Raw genomic sequence first — 16,693 nt, forward strand, 5'->3', positions numbered from 1 at the left:
TTAGAGTACTTTGCACCTTTTAAATGTTGTAACAGATGATCATTAAACCGTCAGATGTTAATTATTGTTTCCCTAATTAATTTTACTATATGCTAAAGGTGGTAGCAATTAGATATTCTATAACATAAGGCCTTTTAAACTACCGTGTTATAATGGAGTTTTTTTTTTACTTGCAACACGATGGCCGATACCGTGAGAGGGGAGGTTGTAAGGTCCCACGGTAAGGCTCGTGCCGTGAATCACAGCAAATCGCTCTGAGGCCGCACAAATATATAATTATTTTGATGCGTTCGCCAGCACAGCCAGGTGTGTGGGGTTCGCGGATCGCAGCATTAGGCCCAGCTGAGGTGATTACAGGTGAGGTAATTGAAAGGGCCATTTACATAGAGAACTCGCTCGTTATGGCCCAACACCCCAGGTCACTTCTCTGATGATGATTGTGGTTTAATTGTCCTTCTCCATCGTCCAAATGATACGCTCTTCAAATCCTACCGGTAAAACTATTTCGGCCCACCCATTCCGGGACTGCCATCTAACATTGTTCCGAGGAAAGATTCTGTTCGTTTTATACTGGCGTCAAATACGAGGAAGAACGAGGAACCTTCTTGTTAAAAAAACACAAAAAACGCCAACATATTATTAGAAAACTTAACATCAAAGAAAGTAAAGCAACGTTCAAAATAGCAACCAGGATGGATTTAACTATAGAAAATAATTTCTATACGTAGTAGGCCTATAACTTTTAGGGTTTATAATATAAGCAAAAACTGATGAATTTTCAACTACTGCAATTCTAATCCTACTAATATTATAAATGAGAAAGTTTGGATGTATGGATGTATGGATGTATGGATGTATGTTTGTGACAAGTGAACGCGAAAAATACTGCTCGGATTGGGCTGAAATTTGGCATGATGATAGCTCACATTCCCGATTAACATATAGGCATATTCTTATTTCAAAAATCCTTTTGGGCTCCGCCCCAGTGGCTCTGGAGTTTCCCATGTTAACCTTATGAGAAATGGAATTATTGAATCTTAACAGCTGTTTCAATTAAACAAGTTGGTTCTGTTCTATGATGTTCAATAGCATTAAAGTTACAAGGATTACCAACAGGGTGCAGCACTATTATTTCTTTTACATTTATGACAACAGCTAATTTGCAACCAAAAGGTGATTGAGCGTAGCGAACGAACTTCAACCTGGAGGCGAGTTAGTGTAGCGAACGAGCTAACCTGAAGGCAAATGAGCGCAGCGAATGAGCTCCAACCTAAAGGTGAGTGAGCGTAGCGAACGAGCTCCAACCTAAAGGTGAGTGAGCGTAGCGAACAAACTTCAACCAGGACGTGATTGAGCCGTGCGAACGAGATAATCTTGAAAATTAAGAAGTTAAACGGGGCAAAGCCCGCGGGTTACAGCTAGTCTATAATAATTTTAAAACTCAAATTGGGCAGTCCAAATTAAACTATCCGTTATTAGTATGATTTACCGAATATATTTTCGGAAATAAAACACGTACACTGAGAGTTGGCACTGACGCTCGTATTTACCTCTGACAAACGTCACGTAGAAACATCTTAGCGCGTTTTTTGAAGTCAAAGAACGAGGTCATGAAATTCTCATGACAGACACGAATCGAAACCACGATGTAATGAAAACACTCACTGGATACTCTGGTATTTTGTATTATTCAAAGGCTATGATCAATAACAACAACAAACGTGTCGTGATTCGAGAGGTATCCGTCAATATCTTGGTTAAATAATGATAAAAGCCAAGCGACGGAGGCGGCGGCGGTTAATGTCGCGATGCACCGCCTCAACTTATTTATGAACCCGTCAACTTGTGACACGTATCACCGCAACTGCGGGAAATATTTATACTGCCTTAGTCTGCAGCATCATTTACTCAAAGACTAACCCCTCCAATCGTGGTGTCAATCACTACGTCAGCTGTGTGTGTATCACTCTGGGCTACGACAACACAGGACCACCATACACCTCAGTCAGGTGGCCTTACAACTGCGGGACGAAGCTATCTCTGGAGACGACGAGGCTTTCTCACTATCAGCAGCCGCTCCGAGCTGTCCTCTTATCATAACTATAACTATAGTACCACTCGCTCGTGGTGCGATTCAAACATTTTCCAAGTATATTGTTCTATGGGAGGCCAAATCTGTAAAATATGGCCAGGTCGTGAACACTTACGAAAACCCTTTTATAACATAGAACTACTGAATCGTTTGGTATTCCTCGCTCGCTGTTTTAACCCAATAAGCATTAAAAAATAATGTCACTGTAACGTGTAGAGGACAGACTGTGAACGCCGAACTATAACAATCCTCCTCCGGTCACGAGCACGCTCACACCTCTGGCAAAAAAGCGACGAAATTCACGGCTGGAAAGCTGTTATTACTCTATAAGAAAGTGACTTCTGCTTTGAAACGTATCATTTGACGGGACACGCGCCAACCGTCTGTGACGCGTGGCGAGTGGTCGTCAGTCGTCACGTAGTACCGGCGACAAAGGGTTGATACGGGGGTCGACAAACTCAGACGAAAAACTGCGCGATATCACTTAATTGTACTATTAAAACTAATAAATACAAGTCCTTGAATAAACTCCCGCAAGTCACGTATTTAGAATTAACTGGGGTTTCTTAAGCAAACGATCCACGAGAAAGTCAATAAATTCCCATGTAAATAAAAATCCCATTTTGCTGTCACTGTCACTGTATGCTAACAGTTATTTCCGCAAAAAGATTGAGTACATACAGAATCATCATGTTGAATTGTTTGTTTGCCATTCATTCTACGTTATTTTGAAATGCCAAATGTCAATGGGCACGTCAAAACGGTTAGATTACATATAATCTAATAGGACGGAGAATAATTATGCAGGCGTCTATAAATGTTGACAAAGTAGTAAGTGAAGTGCTAGGTAAATATTCAAATCGTTTTATGAGATTTTAGGCGCTAATGTGTTGGAATGAGATAAACTTTATCTATCTCCAACGTGAACTGATAACCTGAGGGAAAACATTTGTTGGAGACGACTTAAAGACTGCTGCTGACTACTAATTTATAGTAGTTTAAATACTAGTTACTCATCTATAAAATACGTATGAATGTGATATGGCCGAATTTCACGATCAGTGTTGGTGGTGGTGGGGAAGGGTGAGCCGGAGTCGCAGGTATTGTTTCAGACTGCCATATATCTCAGGGTGAAGTGTAAAGGGCCATGATTGTGTCTAGATTTATGGGCTCCGTAACTCTACCCGACTTTCTCAGCCATCCCTTGTAGCAGGTAGTATTGTGACAAAATGGAAATTATATTTCAGAGCGCTCTGATGAGGGCCATAAATCGTATCGGTCCGCCACGAGACACCGAGCTGTCCCAGGAGTCAGGACACCCTGTAGAGGGACAGAACAGCTGATACACCTCGTCAAACCTTCACTTGACACGCGTGACAGTAAATCACGTAACGAACGTGGTTTGTTAAAGTCGTTAATGTGTTAATTATATGAGCTAAAGTTTAAATTATTCCGTTGCGAGTGTTGATAGCTTATCGCCATCACCCGTCTTCCGTCATTGCATTCTCACGTTCAAACCTTGAATGTATATTTATACACACGGAGTCCCGACTAATTTATAGTGTCCTGTTTAATATAGAGTGGACGACAAAGAGATTGGGCAAGTCCTTTATGCAAGAACGGTATTACTTACGAGTTATTCTGAGAATGTTCTTCAATTTCAACACGCTTAGAGCGAGACTTAATCAGTTCATCGCTGTTTAAACGTAAAGTATGAGCGACGCGTATGTACGATGTAGCGTAAACATATACAGTACTGGGTTCCTGAACGCATCACTAGGTTACAAATCGATGTCACGGCGTTTCTTTTGGCAACATAAGGGTGACAGCTGATGGAGGTCACGCCTGATACGCACGCACATGTTCATGAATAACAACAAAAGATACAAGTCGACCCCGCGCCTGCAACATTCGACACCTCCCCAACACCAAAGGGTTCTGCGATTTTAGTTCATTAGCTCATTTGTTGCTGCACATCTGCAAGAACTGCCATCAACTGATACAGCAGAACTTAACTTACAGTTGAACTTAACTTGTGCGTCTAATCGGAGGCTGCACTAATTAATAAAATACACACCAATCTTTTACAAATGATTATTTTAATTAAAACAATGTTTACATAACTAACAATGACGTTATGTATGGTATTAAAACACAAACTAAAATTGCTAGCCGAATCATTTTTTTCTGATGACGTGTGCACTCGTGAACAACGAAGTGTGTGCTAGACACAACGGCGCCGATCTGTATTCCGAACACTTGGATCGTGAGGACTAGCTTTCAAACGTGTTTCGTCCTTTTATCCGCGGTAAAAGCATATTTTTTGTCCTCGCACTACCGATGCCAACCCCAATAATAGAGGTGTACAGACAAAACCTATTATCAAAGAAGAGGATGATGGAATTCTCGGGCCGGACAATGCTACCCTCGACGAAAGTGGTCGGAACAGGACAAAAGAGTGTTTTAATTCTCAGCAGGAGGGAGGGAAGGGTGGTGGGGCGAGGGGTGTTCATAAACACTCGCGGCGGGACATGAGGGCAAATTGGAGGAAATCAACATTGGACAGTAGGAGGGCGATCAGAGGATACTGTGGAAATGAAACTGCAGCGATAGTTAGGTCCTACCCCATACCTAACACTGCTCCTGCGACTCAACATTGGACAGTGGGAGGGCGATCAGAGGATACTGTGGAAATGAAACTGCAGCGATAGTTAGGTCCTACCCCAAACCTAACACTGCTACTGCGACTCAACATTGGACAGTGGGTGGGCGATCAGAGGATACTGTGGAAATGAAACTGCAGCGATAGTTAGATCCTAACCCATACCTAACACTGCTCCTGCGACTCAACATTGGACAGTGGGAGGGCGATCAGAGGATACTGTGGAAATGAAACTGCAGCGATAGTTAGATCCTAACCCATACCTAACACTGCTCCTGCGACTCAACATTGGACAGTGGGAGGGCGATCAGATGATACTGTGGAAGTGAAACTGCAGCGATAGTTATGTCCTACCTAACCCTGTGACTGCGGTGTTTGTCTAAACTTTGATTGGCAATGCACTCACACGAGTCTCTAATATGAGAAATGGACAAATCTGAGATATTTCACTAAGCATAACTGGGGGGAAGGGGCGCACTCCATAATGCAATTATATGCATTAGAGTGTCGCAGGCGATGATCGTCAGAGTGGTGGGAATGATCACTTAGCCGAGACTACTAGCACTAGACACTGGGGGAGAGACAGTGACGAGCGTGGAAAATACAATTACTGATAATACAGTATAAACTAACCTTCAGCATAGGCACTGACCATGAGACTAGAGAACGGCAATATTCGACATTTCTCCTAGATAGAGTTAAAAACTAATGACAGTCTATTGTCGAGACAAAAAGTGACAACAATTTGTCGAACAACGAGGTGCAGACAGCGAACAAGAGAGTAGCGAAGAGTTCGGTATCTGACAAGGAAATGTTGATAATTTGTCAAAGCCGGGTCCGACCTTGAAGTGTCCGAAGTGATGAATGTTTCAGCCCTCTTCTCCAATTGCACCGTTTTATTTATATTTATGAATCGGAAATACCAATTCGCCAATTCATTCTTAACACTGTTTAGTACAATTATTAAGAGCTCAATGATGGCTAAGCTATATAACATTTTAGCCAAAGCATTTGGGTTCCAACTAGTCTGTAATCGCAAATGATATTAAGAAAACATTCGGCAGATCGAGCTGACGCGAGATAAAGATGGAACGCTCGTCAACATTTACAGTGAGGTTTGTCAAATTAGGCAATCAAGTATTTATAATTGCCGAGCCGGGCGACCTCACATGATGTACTAGCGTCCGACCGTAATGGACAAGTGGTCGTCGGCGAATCTCGGAATTTTATTTTACTACACGCTGTAAATCATCGCTCTAATAGACTCGCGTCTGTAATTTATTTTGACATTAATTGCAAATACAAGTTACACATCGGTCGATTGGAAGCGAGCCAGGCGATCCGATCGCCGATATGTTCTCAGCTAATTGATAATTTCAGTATTTGGATAAAATACGTACCCGATTAGAGGTTATTTATTTATAAAGCTATTATATTGAAAAATCACCAATTTAATCTGGAAATGAGGTTTACACTAATGTTATTAGTATTCTGCATCCTATAACGAAACGTCTCTCTATCAACATCGAAAGGTTGATGAAGAAAAAAAGTTAAGCCAAGTCGCTAGGTGGGTACCTAATTGTTGTACGTATAGGTCGATTGTTGGCATATCATCAGTTTGAGACGTCAATCCATTTCTTTTATTATTATTTAGGATAGTTATGCTATTTGTCCGAGACAATGATCGTCCCAAGGTCGAAGCTACGGGAAGATTGTGCAAGAAATAGACTACTCAAGAAAATTATGTAAACAACGGCAATAACAGAAATCAAAGTTTACAGATGCTTCAATGGGCACAGTGTGAGCACAAGATAACGTTATCTGCAGTCAGAAGTGATAACGGTGACATCCACTCCGCCACTCCGGCTTATCAACAGGTACTACTGAGAAAATAACCAACTACGAAGTAGGTGTATCGCCATCGATATTTATATTAGTGTTAATCGACTAAGTAGATTTTCTTATGAAAAATTTATGTTTATAAAAACGCGTAAAATAATGTTGTTTGTTTTTTTGTTTCTGTTAAGGACATGAATGGTACCCAAGCCCCAGTGGGGCTCAACACACAAGGCTTTGTGACGTTTTGTCGCAAGAACCGCTGCTGAAAGAGCCGAAGGACGGCGAAGGGTGGTCTTTAGTCACAGTGCGCACGCGGAGGTGAGAACTTCCAAGAAAGGTCGAATCTTCACTTAAGGCAAGAACAAATTCTTTAGACTCGTGTGGGGGAATACCTACTCCCCGTGGTGCGAGTTGGTATAAAGCGCCCAGCGGGGGTCGGCCGGCCGGCCTCACGCTTTATGGCTTCAGCTCGGCGGAAAAATGTTGATCCACCGACAAATATTTTAATATGAAGTATTATAATTTCGGAGCCAACCACCTGCAGGTAAATTACGGACGAGAGTTGAGCCAATCACAGCGCGTGTCCTCGGGCGAGACGGCACTGGCAAGTGCACCATTGTAACTAGTCGACAGCTGTACCTTGTACCTTCACGAAATTATATACAAGTATCAGTAAAATGGACCGAGCTAGCTTTTGTAATACATGACTTTAGGCTGAAAAGAACAACATTTTGTAATTGTAATAAAGCATACACTATTTGGCAATTTGAATTTGGCATAGTAGCAGTGTAACCTTAAAATAGTTTTACAACCCTTTTAAAAATTCTAAAGCGGTTTGAATTTTGACCAACATTAATTCTGGAGTTGACAAAAGAAAGGAGATCGTGTAAAAAAAGAAAATAAATAACAGAGGTGCGCGTGGGTCGAGCAGCAATGGAAAGAAGGAAACAAAAACTTAACTGCACCGTTTTTTGTGTCGCTGGTCATTAAGCTTTTAAAATGTGACTAGCTCGTTAGGACTGGAATGGAGCAAGCAGCTACAGCGCGCACAGAGGAGTGTTTTGTTCAATTTGTACTCTATGCACATGCACAACTAAGCCGTGAGACCGTGACGTGGTCGTACAATAATGGTAACATCCTCGCCTCGCTGGTGTGGTAGAGGTGCCTGTTAGACTAGGTAGGCTCTGTAGTAGTATAGCCAGATATAGGAGCAGAGGAGTGTTTTGTTCAATTTGTACTCTATGCACATGCACAACTAAGCTGTGAGACCGTGACGTAGTCGTACTAATGGTAACATCCTCGCCTCGTCGGTGTGGTAGAGGTGCCTGTTAGACTAGGTAGGCTCTGTAGTAGTATAGCCAGATATAGGAGCAAGCAGCTACAGCACAGAGGAGTGTTTTGTTCAATTTGTACTCTATGCACATGCACAACTAAGCTGTGAGACCGTGACGTAGTCGTACTAATGGTAACATCCTCGCCTCGTCGGTGTGGTAGAGGTGCCTGTGTTCTAGCCTAGGTAGGCTACAGCAGCTACATACGTGTTTGTGCTCAGAGACGAGTGTTACATTGAACATTAGTGAGTTAAATCGTTTGTTAAAAATAGTACTGCAACTTTCAAGAATTGTGTATCACTGATAGTAAAATCGTGAGCAATTTACGAAACACTGATCTGCTGCATGTGTACAACACCGCAGTAGTGATGATGCAAGGCATAGAGGTAAACCACGCATTGTATATTATAGTTGTGGAGCCGTCAGCGCGAATGTTGACTTGAAGACTACACAAAGACAGTTCACCCCCACATCCGGCCTATTCAACCCTTGCTTTGTGCGAGAAACAATCATAACGGTTTGTCCAATTACAAGCTCCGACCCTCCCTCAACTTGCGGAGGTATCGGCTCGGAAACCAACATCCAACATACAACATACACTCACAACACTGCACCACTACAGTCTAGGGCTAACTTCCTGGCAATGGCCACCAGGGGGCGAACTCGCAACTGCCTCTTAGTCATTTATTGTTTATTGTACCTTGAATGAGAATTTGACAATCATAAAAGAACGGCAACGACGTTCAATGAATGAGAACAATATACTCCTTGTGCTAATGCATTTTAGGAGGCTTCATTGAGTTTATAATATATTAAATCGAATGACAAACACGTTTAATCAAATTATCAGAAAGTAGACGACTAGCATTATGCATTTGTCCCGAAAGGATGACGACAGACGTACTGTTTGTGACCTAGCCTACTGTTTGTGTAAGTAGCGTGGACGTAGTCTACTGTTTGTGTATGTAGCGTGGACGTAGTCTACTGTTTGTGTATGTAGCGTGGACGTGGTCTACTGTTAGTATATATCGCTTGACCGATGTGTAAACGGTTGGCACGACAAGGTAGACTCATTTGAAGCACATTATACGGTGCCGTGGGAGACTGGGAGACCACCTCCACCCCGTTGTAGTCTTGGAGCCGTTGTACGTAAGCTGTATTACAATCAATTACAGCGCGCCGAACTACAATCGGCCCTGATTGCCGCAGGAACAATACACACGCGTGTGTTGCGGGAACCGAGAATGGGGATGATTATTTTCTCAAACCCTCGCCCTCCGCGATGTTTGTTAGCTTTTGTGTGGGCCAAATTATTCATGTGTTTGCGCGCGTGGATTTGACATGGCACGCGTCGGCTAATCACTCGGCCTGTAAGCCGGGACAGACGCTGACGCTGGACCTGAGCCCTGTCGTCGCCAGCCCTGCACTTCTGGACTGTGAGAACCGATGGAAAGGAATTGGTAAGGAACCCTTACTTCAATGTAGCAATCGCAATCATAAACTGTTATAACTATTCTTCTGCAAATATCAGTCATCGACGATCAACATTTATTTTGACGTATCATAACAATATAACACATTTGATTAGACGGAACTCCACACGGGCTTAAAATGAGGGCTGCAAGAAAATTAAAAGTTGGAAAATAAGCAACTAAAGCACTAAGCCCAACCTTTACGATAATTCGCCCTTATATCACATGCATTCTTCTCCTTATATTCATCACTTTCTATGCGTGTTTTATGGGTATTTCAATATACGAACAATCCGCTCGTAGTATTATTAGCTTTTATGCGAGGGTGTAAAGTGAAGTGAACGCTAAACCAGAAAATATGAACATCTTAATGCTTCCCTCAAGCTCATAAAAATTTCCTTGAGGTGAATTGCGTTTTAGTGGGAGGCTTTTGTTATTATTGTACATAGGGTTTGGTTATTATTCTGTCAAGCTTTATTTTTGTTCAAAATTCTACTATGATAAAACAAGCATTGTTATAAGGATTTAAAGTGATTAGCTTCATAGGGGATGTAAATATATGTCTTGGAAATCGAGATTTTCGTGTTTAAATGGTATAAGAACTCAACTGAAATATTGATGGAACTATTCACACTTTACGGTGGTCACGAAGTTAACACAGTAAGTACAAGATATAAGCAGTGGCAGAAGGGGTGGGAGGAGGGGGTGCAGAAGACAGCGAAGACGTGAGCGCAATGTCACATCAGGACAAAGATGTTGTATTTCATTTTAATGTGGCTCGAGGGATGGATTCCATTAGGGTAGTGACCATTAGACGTGCTGTGTGTGCGAGTCCCTGGGCTCCACTGCTAGACTCGGGGGCCATTAGTCCTCGTGTTGACCTCAGCAACACACACATCCAATTGTGACTCGGTGCTATCTAAATCGCTCTTTCAAAGTTTCATCCTTTATCGGTAAGTGTTATTCAATGTGATTGCTTAAAAATAACTACCAGCCCAACATGTTTAGCCAACGTTTGTAGTACAGAAAATGTAAAAATTAGTGGCTTTGAGCTGATTTTAGTCTGCAGATATAAAATGGCGACACACAGTTTCAATTTCAAGGATTAAGGAATTTAATTTTATTTTAAATAATGTCTGATTATTGCCCTGTAGAAACTATGAATATACATTCGAATACGCAACAGATATACATTCGGCAAATATGTTAATTGCTGCGTACCATAACTATTGCTTGGTACATGACTACTATGGCCAAGCTCCGGGCCAGCGGCCATTCCTAAGGTGTCCCAGTCAGAAGGGAGAGTGTAGTTATGGCAGACTGTGGCCAAGGCCCGGCCAGTGGCCATTCCTAAGGTGTCCCAGTGAGAATGGAGAGTGTAGTTATGGCAGACTGTGGGCAAGGTCCGGGCCAGTGGCCATTCCTAAGGTGTCCCAGTCAGAATGGAGAGTGTAGTTATGGCAGACTGTGGCCAAGGTCGGGGCCATTGGCCATTCAGGTGTCCTAGCCAGAATGGAGAGTGCAGTTCTGGCAGACTGTGGCCAAGGTCCGGGGCCAGTGGCCATTCCTAGGTGTCCCAGTCAGAATGGAGAGTGTAGTTATGGCAGACTATGGCCAAGGTCCGGGCCAGTGGCCATTCCTAGGTGTCCCAGTCAGAGTAGAGAGTGTAGTTATGGCAGACTGTGGCCAAGGTCCGGGCCAGTGGCCATTCCAAGGTGTCCCAGTCAGAGTAGAGAGTGTAGTTATGGCAGACTGTGGCCTAGGTCCGGGCCAGTGGCCATTCCTAGGTGTCCCAGTCAGAGTAGAGAGTGTAGTTATGGCAGACTATGGCCAAGGTCCGGGCCAGTGGCCATTCCTAGGTGTCCCAGTCAGAGTAGAGAGTGTAGTTATGGCAGACTGTGGCCAAGGTCCGGGCCAGTGGCCATTCCAAGGTGTCCCAGTCAGAGTAGAGAGTGTAGTTATGGCAGACTGTGGCCTAGGTCGGGGCCAGTTGCCATTCTAAGGTGTCCTAGTCAGAGTAGAGAGTGTAGTTATGGCAGACTGTGGCCAAGGTCCGGGCCAGTGGCCATTCCAAGGTGTCAAAGTTAATTGCGCGAGAGGCCTAATAGGCTTAGCAACATGAGCGGCCAATTACAATGTACGGCTTCCGTACTTACGTGGGGTGAAATAATAAGCACCTCCCCCCCTATAATCTGCTTAGTGGGGGCACTCACACTCCGACATCGCATCATCACAGTGTTTGCCGAAAATAAAAAATGTACGACTTGAATATTTGACAGACGGCTGATATTGAAGTGATCTGACATTAGCTGTCTTGCGAGTGTCACTATCGAGCTATTAGGTTAAGTAATTACTACGATAAATCAAGTTTTCTGTGTGAACAGATCACTTATCTGCCTTTTAACCGTCGCACATTTATGTTTTATATATTCATCTAATTGTCCAACATTTATTTGTTAACAATCACACCATTTTTTATGTCTACACAAGGTATTCAATTAAGATTAAAATTAAGTGTAGCAATATTTTCATAATTCCGAACAAATGAATTTACCACAGCTCCTGGCGATGGGTCCCTAACCAAATTCGTGATTGTAAACAAGTTATAGATACTAGTAGCAGTTTGACCGGGCTGAAGGGTCTTGTGAGACGATTAAACCTCACTCTAACATTTACGGCACTAAATAAAAGTTACAACCGCCTCCCACGACTAGTCCCAACATCGGGCAGCAACTACGTTATAAATTTATAAAATTATCTACCGATTATTGACGGGCGAACTTCGCTCTAATATTTAAAGAGCATTTCAACACAGAACTATCGTATACTGCCGATGTCGGCCGTGGACGTAATTGATTATTAAGCATTTAACTTGTCACTTTAATTGACACTTCCTTTCCTCGCAGAGACATGCCCGAAATAATTAACGATCACCGCCACGAGAAGTTCTGATAACACCGTCGCGCGGTTATCGGGGCCGTAAGAATCTATAACGATAGTCGAGACACAAAAACAATCCCGACATGTTAGTTAGTGACGACTAATGGTCGCTTCTCGCTTCCCACGAGATGGTCCCTAGCCTCACGACAGTTATGTTTTACAATTGTTGACTTGCCGGTCATAACTCTACACTTCACCCTTCACCCAACCACAACCACCTCGCATATCTCTGTTTACACTTTATTTAAGAAGATTAAAGATGTAAATCCGAGCAGGGGATGGGAACGTTAAACTGTAGAGTTATCTAGCGACGAATGGTGTATTTTACAACCTAAATCCTATTCTCTGACTCTGACTGCTGTACGTATAAAAGCATTCTATTTCGTTCTACGCAAAAACGTAATACAACATCTAACGATAGATAATGCAGAAAATATTCCGCGCCTCACCGAACTAGTAGGTGTTCGTCTGGGCTCAGATTGTATCAAAACAAAACAACGACAACCAAGCGATGGTAGAGTCGACTGAACGTGCCATACAAGTGATATCTTTTCACCTTTGGCCTCAACCGCTGTTTCGCAGCCCCCTCTCTGAAGTCCGAGTTGTTTAGACTGGCCCGGAATACTCACACTCGAGATTAATAGGTTCAACCCGCAATTGACTTTTCCAAATCGCCTTTGTCCGTCCAAATATACATCGGATTCCGAGTAAGTTAAATGTGATTCAGACATTATAATGCGTCAAACCCGCCGAAAAGCACGTTTCCGAGCCCGCTACAGCTCATAAGCCGAGACAAAAATATATCACAGGGGTGTGTGGCTTTTGGTGAGGTATTTTTGAGTTTCGGTGGGTGGGGTGGAGGTGTCAAGAGGTTGTGAGAACGGAAATAGTCGTGGTGACAGACTGGGGCTCTGCGGCACTCCAGCACTACTACAGCACTCCAAGCTCCAGCCCGCTACGCCCTTCTGTGCGCGAATGATTTAAATGGAATAATATATACGAAACATCAAAATACAAATAAAATTTAGGTTATTCCATGTTATAAACGCATTATGTGAGATGTAAACGTATTGTGATATTATAATTAGTCGATACTGGCAATTTAAATAAATACCGTATACTGGACGTGTTGTGATTGATGGAGCACAGGCACCTGCAGTCAGCAACAGAATGTGGCGACATTCCGGCGGCCGTCGTCGTGTTAATTACGGCGTCTCTCATTATCGCAAAAACCGACCGAAACTGCGCTAGTGGCGACAGTCGCTCGGACCCAGCCTCCTTTGTCAATGGATGGGCCTATTGAAATATTGTTGTTTGTATAGGGTAAAAAATAACAGTATATCATATACTAAACACTGAGATATAGTTCAAATATGAGTTGTCGAAGGAGATTTGAGAGGGCAGAGTGGAGTGGAGCGGCTCGCAATGTAGTGTAGTGGGTGCGAAGGATACGGGACACGGCCAACTGACGGTCGAAATGAGATTTGTAGATGCGTCAAGTGGACGACGATAAATCAAGTCAACAAGCGGGGACAGAGGGCCTATTGAGCGGGCCCCGCAGCCCCATACAGCATACTGGGCCCTTTGACACTCACACTCTCACTCGCACTCGCACTTGCTACTTGGCTAATTAATAATCTCACGACGAGTTCAAACTTTTAATACAAATGTTAACTAACACTAATTTTACGTTATCATAAATTCGTAGAAGAGTGTTTGATAATTGGTATTATTGTATTTTGATTATTGGGTAAACAAATATTGTGGTGTTTTCGATTCATTTTCCAATAGGTGTGACCATGCACTTCACATCCCTAGAACGCATGTTTATCTTACTATAACATCCACTCGACGGCAATAAACTGTATCCACACCAGTGGACCTGTCGACGATATAAGAAAACAAACAAGAAAGTACGCAAAGAACCTCGGCGAGATAGTTGTGCTGAGGTTGAGGATGGTTGATAGCGTGGTTAGCGATGATTTACGGGGCGAGTGCGGTGTTATGATAGCGAAACAAAGACACGAGCTATTCTGAGAGCAGGTAACTCCGCGCCGCGCCGCTAGGTCTCTCTGCATTCCCGACAGAAATAGAGTGTTTGAGTTGGCAACTCATCTGCGAATATTAAAAGAAAATAATACGGGTTACTGCGTGTCTACAAGTGTTTACTGCTGGGTTTATGTATATTCCGTTTTAACACGGTTCAGCGAGCTTGAGTTTCTAGCTGCAACACTGTAACCCGAGTAAATAAAATAGACGTAGGTTCGTCATCAACGCGCAGACTGTTGTTATTTATGGCTTTGACCATAGACAAATTGGATCTGTTTGTATAATCAATCCACAAAATGTTAAAGTAGGTAAAATGTTAATGTTAAAGTAGGTATACATATACGAATAGAATGGATCTATGCAACTCTTTCTTAGTTGAAATTCACCATCATTCGGCAGAACCCCATTGTTAGAAATTTTCAAATAATATTATCTAATTAAATTAGCATCAATAACTCTTAGGCTGGAACCCTTAAATAAATTTTAAAAACTTTAAAAACTGTACGGTAAAAACGATCATGTATATCACCCAGAGTAAACAAATGTCAGAAGGGAAAACAAAGGACTCGTATGGTGCCATATTGTTGAGAAGAGGGGTGTAGTGCTAATTGTGTAGAACCCAAGTGCATTCCTGATGCATTTAATTGCATCACAAGTATGAACCAAGCAATTAGAGAAGTGATTCCGGCAAGACGGATGTGCGGTCGAGACCTGACTGGTATGGAGCCAGCTCACCTATAGCATAGCTACCTGTTACTGTCCACACTCCTGACACATGGCTCTAGCTGTACCATCCTACATCTCTAGACCTGACTAGTATGGAGCCAGCTCACCTATAGCATAGCTACCTGTTACTGTCCACACTCCTGACACATGGCTCTAGCTGTACCATCCTACATCTCTAGACCTGACTGGTATGGAGCCAGCTCACCTATAGCATAGCTACCTGTTACTGTCCACACTCCTGACACATGGCTCTAGCTGTACCATCCTACATCTCTAGACCTGACTGGTATGGAGCAAGCTCACCTATAGCATAGCTACCTGTTACTGTCCACACTCCTGACACATGACTCTAGCTGTACCATCCTACATCTCTAGACCTGACTGGTATGGAGCAAGCTCACCTATAGCATAGCTACCTGTTACTGTCCACACTCCTTACACATGGCTCTAGCTGTACCATCCTACATCTCTAGACCTGACTGGTATGAAACCAGCTCACCCATAGCATAGCTACCTGTTACTGTCCACACTCCTGACACATGACTCTAGCTGTACCATCCTACATCTCTAGACCTGACTGGTATGGAGCAAGCTCACCTATAGCATAGCTACCTGTTACTGTCCACACTCCTGACACATGACTCTAGCTGTACCATCCTACATCTCTAGACCTGACTGGTATGGAGCAAGCTCACCTATAGCATAGCTACCTGTTACTGTCCACACTCCTGACACATGACTCTAGCTGTACCATCCTACATCTCTAGACCTGACTGGTATGGAGCAAGCTCACCTATAGCATAGCTACCTGTTACTGTCCACACTCCTTACACATGGCTCTAGCTGTACCATCCTACATCTCTAGACCTGACTGGTATGGAGCCAGCTCACCTATAGCAGAGCTACCTGTTACTGTCCACACTCCTGACACATGGCTCTAGCTGTACCATCCTACATCTCTAGACCTGACTGGTATGAAGCCAGCTCACCTATAGCATAGCTACCTGTTACCGTCCACACTCCTGACACATGGCTCTAGCTGTACCATCCTACATCTCTAGACCTGACTGGTATGAAGCCAGCTCACCTATAGCATAGCTACCTGTTACTGTCCACACTCCTGACACATGGCTCTAGCTGTACCATCCTACATCTCTAGACCTGACTGGTATGGAGCCAGCTCACCTATAGCATAGCTACCTGTTACTGTACACACTCCTGACACATGGCTCTAGCTGTACCATCCTACATCTCTAGACCTGACTAGTATGGAGCCAGCTCACCTATAGCATAGCTACCTGTTACTGTACACACTCCTGACACATGGCTCTAGCTGTACCATCCTACATCTCTAGACCTGACTGGTATGGAGCCAGCTCACCTATAGCATAGCTACCTGTTACTGTCCACACTCCTGACACATGACTCTAGCTGTACCATCCTACATCTCTAGACCTGACTGGTATGGAGCCAGCTCACCTATAGCATAGCTACCTGTTACTGTACACACTCCTGACACATGACTCTAGCTGTACCATCCTACATCTCTAGACCTGACTGGTATGGAGCAAGCTCACCTATA

General features: G+C 43.3%; 1 protein-coding gene across 8 annotated transcripts in view; it reads right to left on the minus strand.

Moving 5' to 3' along the window:
- Positions 1-16,693, minus strand: part of LOC128985381 (homeobox protein homothorax) — a 188,955-nt gene that overhangs the window by 110,896 nt on the left and 61,366 nt on the right. The gene's annotated exons all lie outside the window — the stretch shown is intronic.

The sequence above is a fragment of the Macrosteles quadrilineatus genome, unplaced genomic scaffold (genome assembly GCF_028750875.1).
Source record: "Macrosteles quadrilineatus isolate MER2022 unplaced genomic scaffold, UCM_ALF_1.0 Scaffold_1__1_contigs__length_201487025, whole genome shotgun sequence".
NCBI lineage: Eukaryota > Metazoa > Arthropoda > Insecta > Hemiptera > Cicadellidae > Macrosteles > Macrosteles quadrilineatus.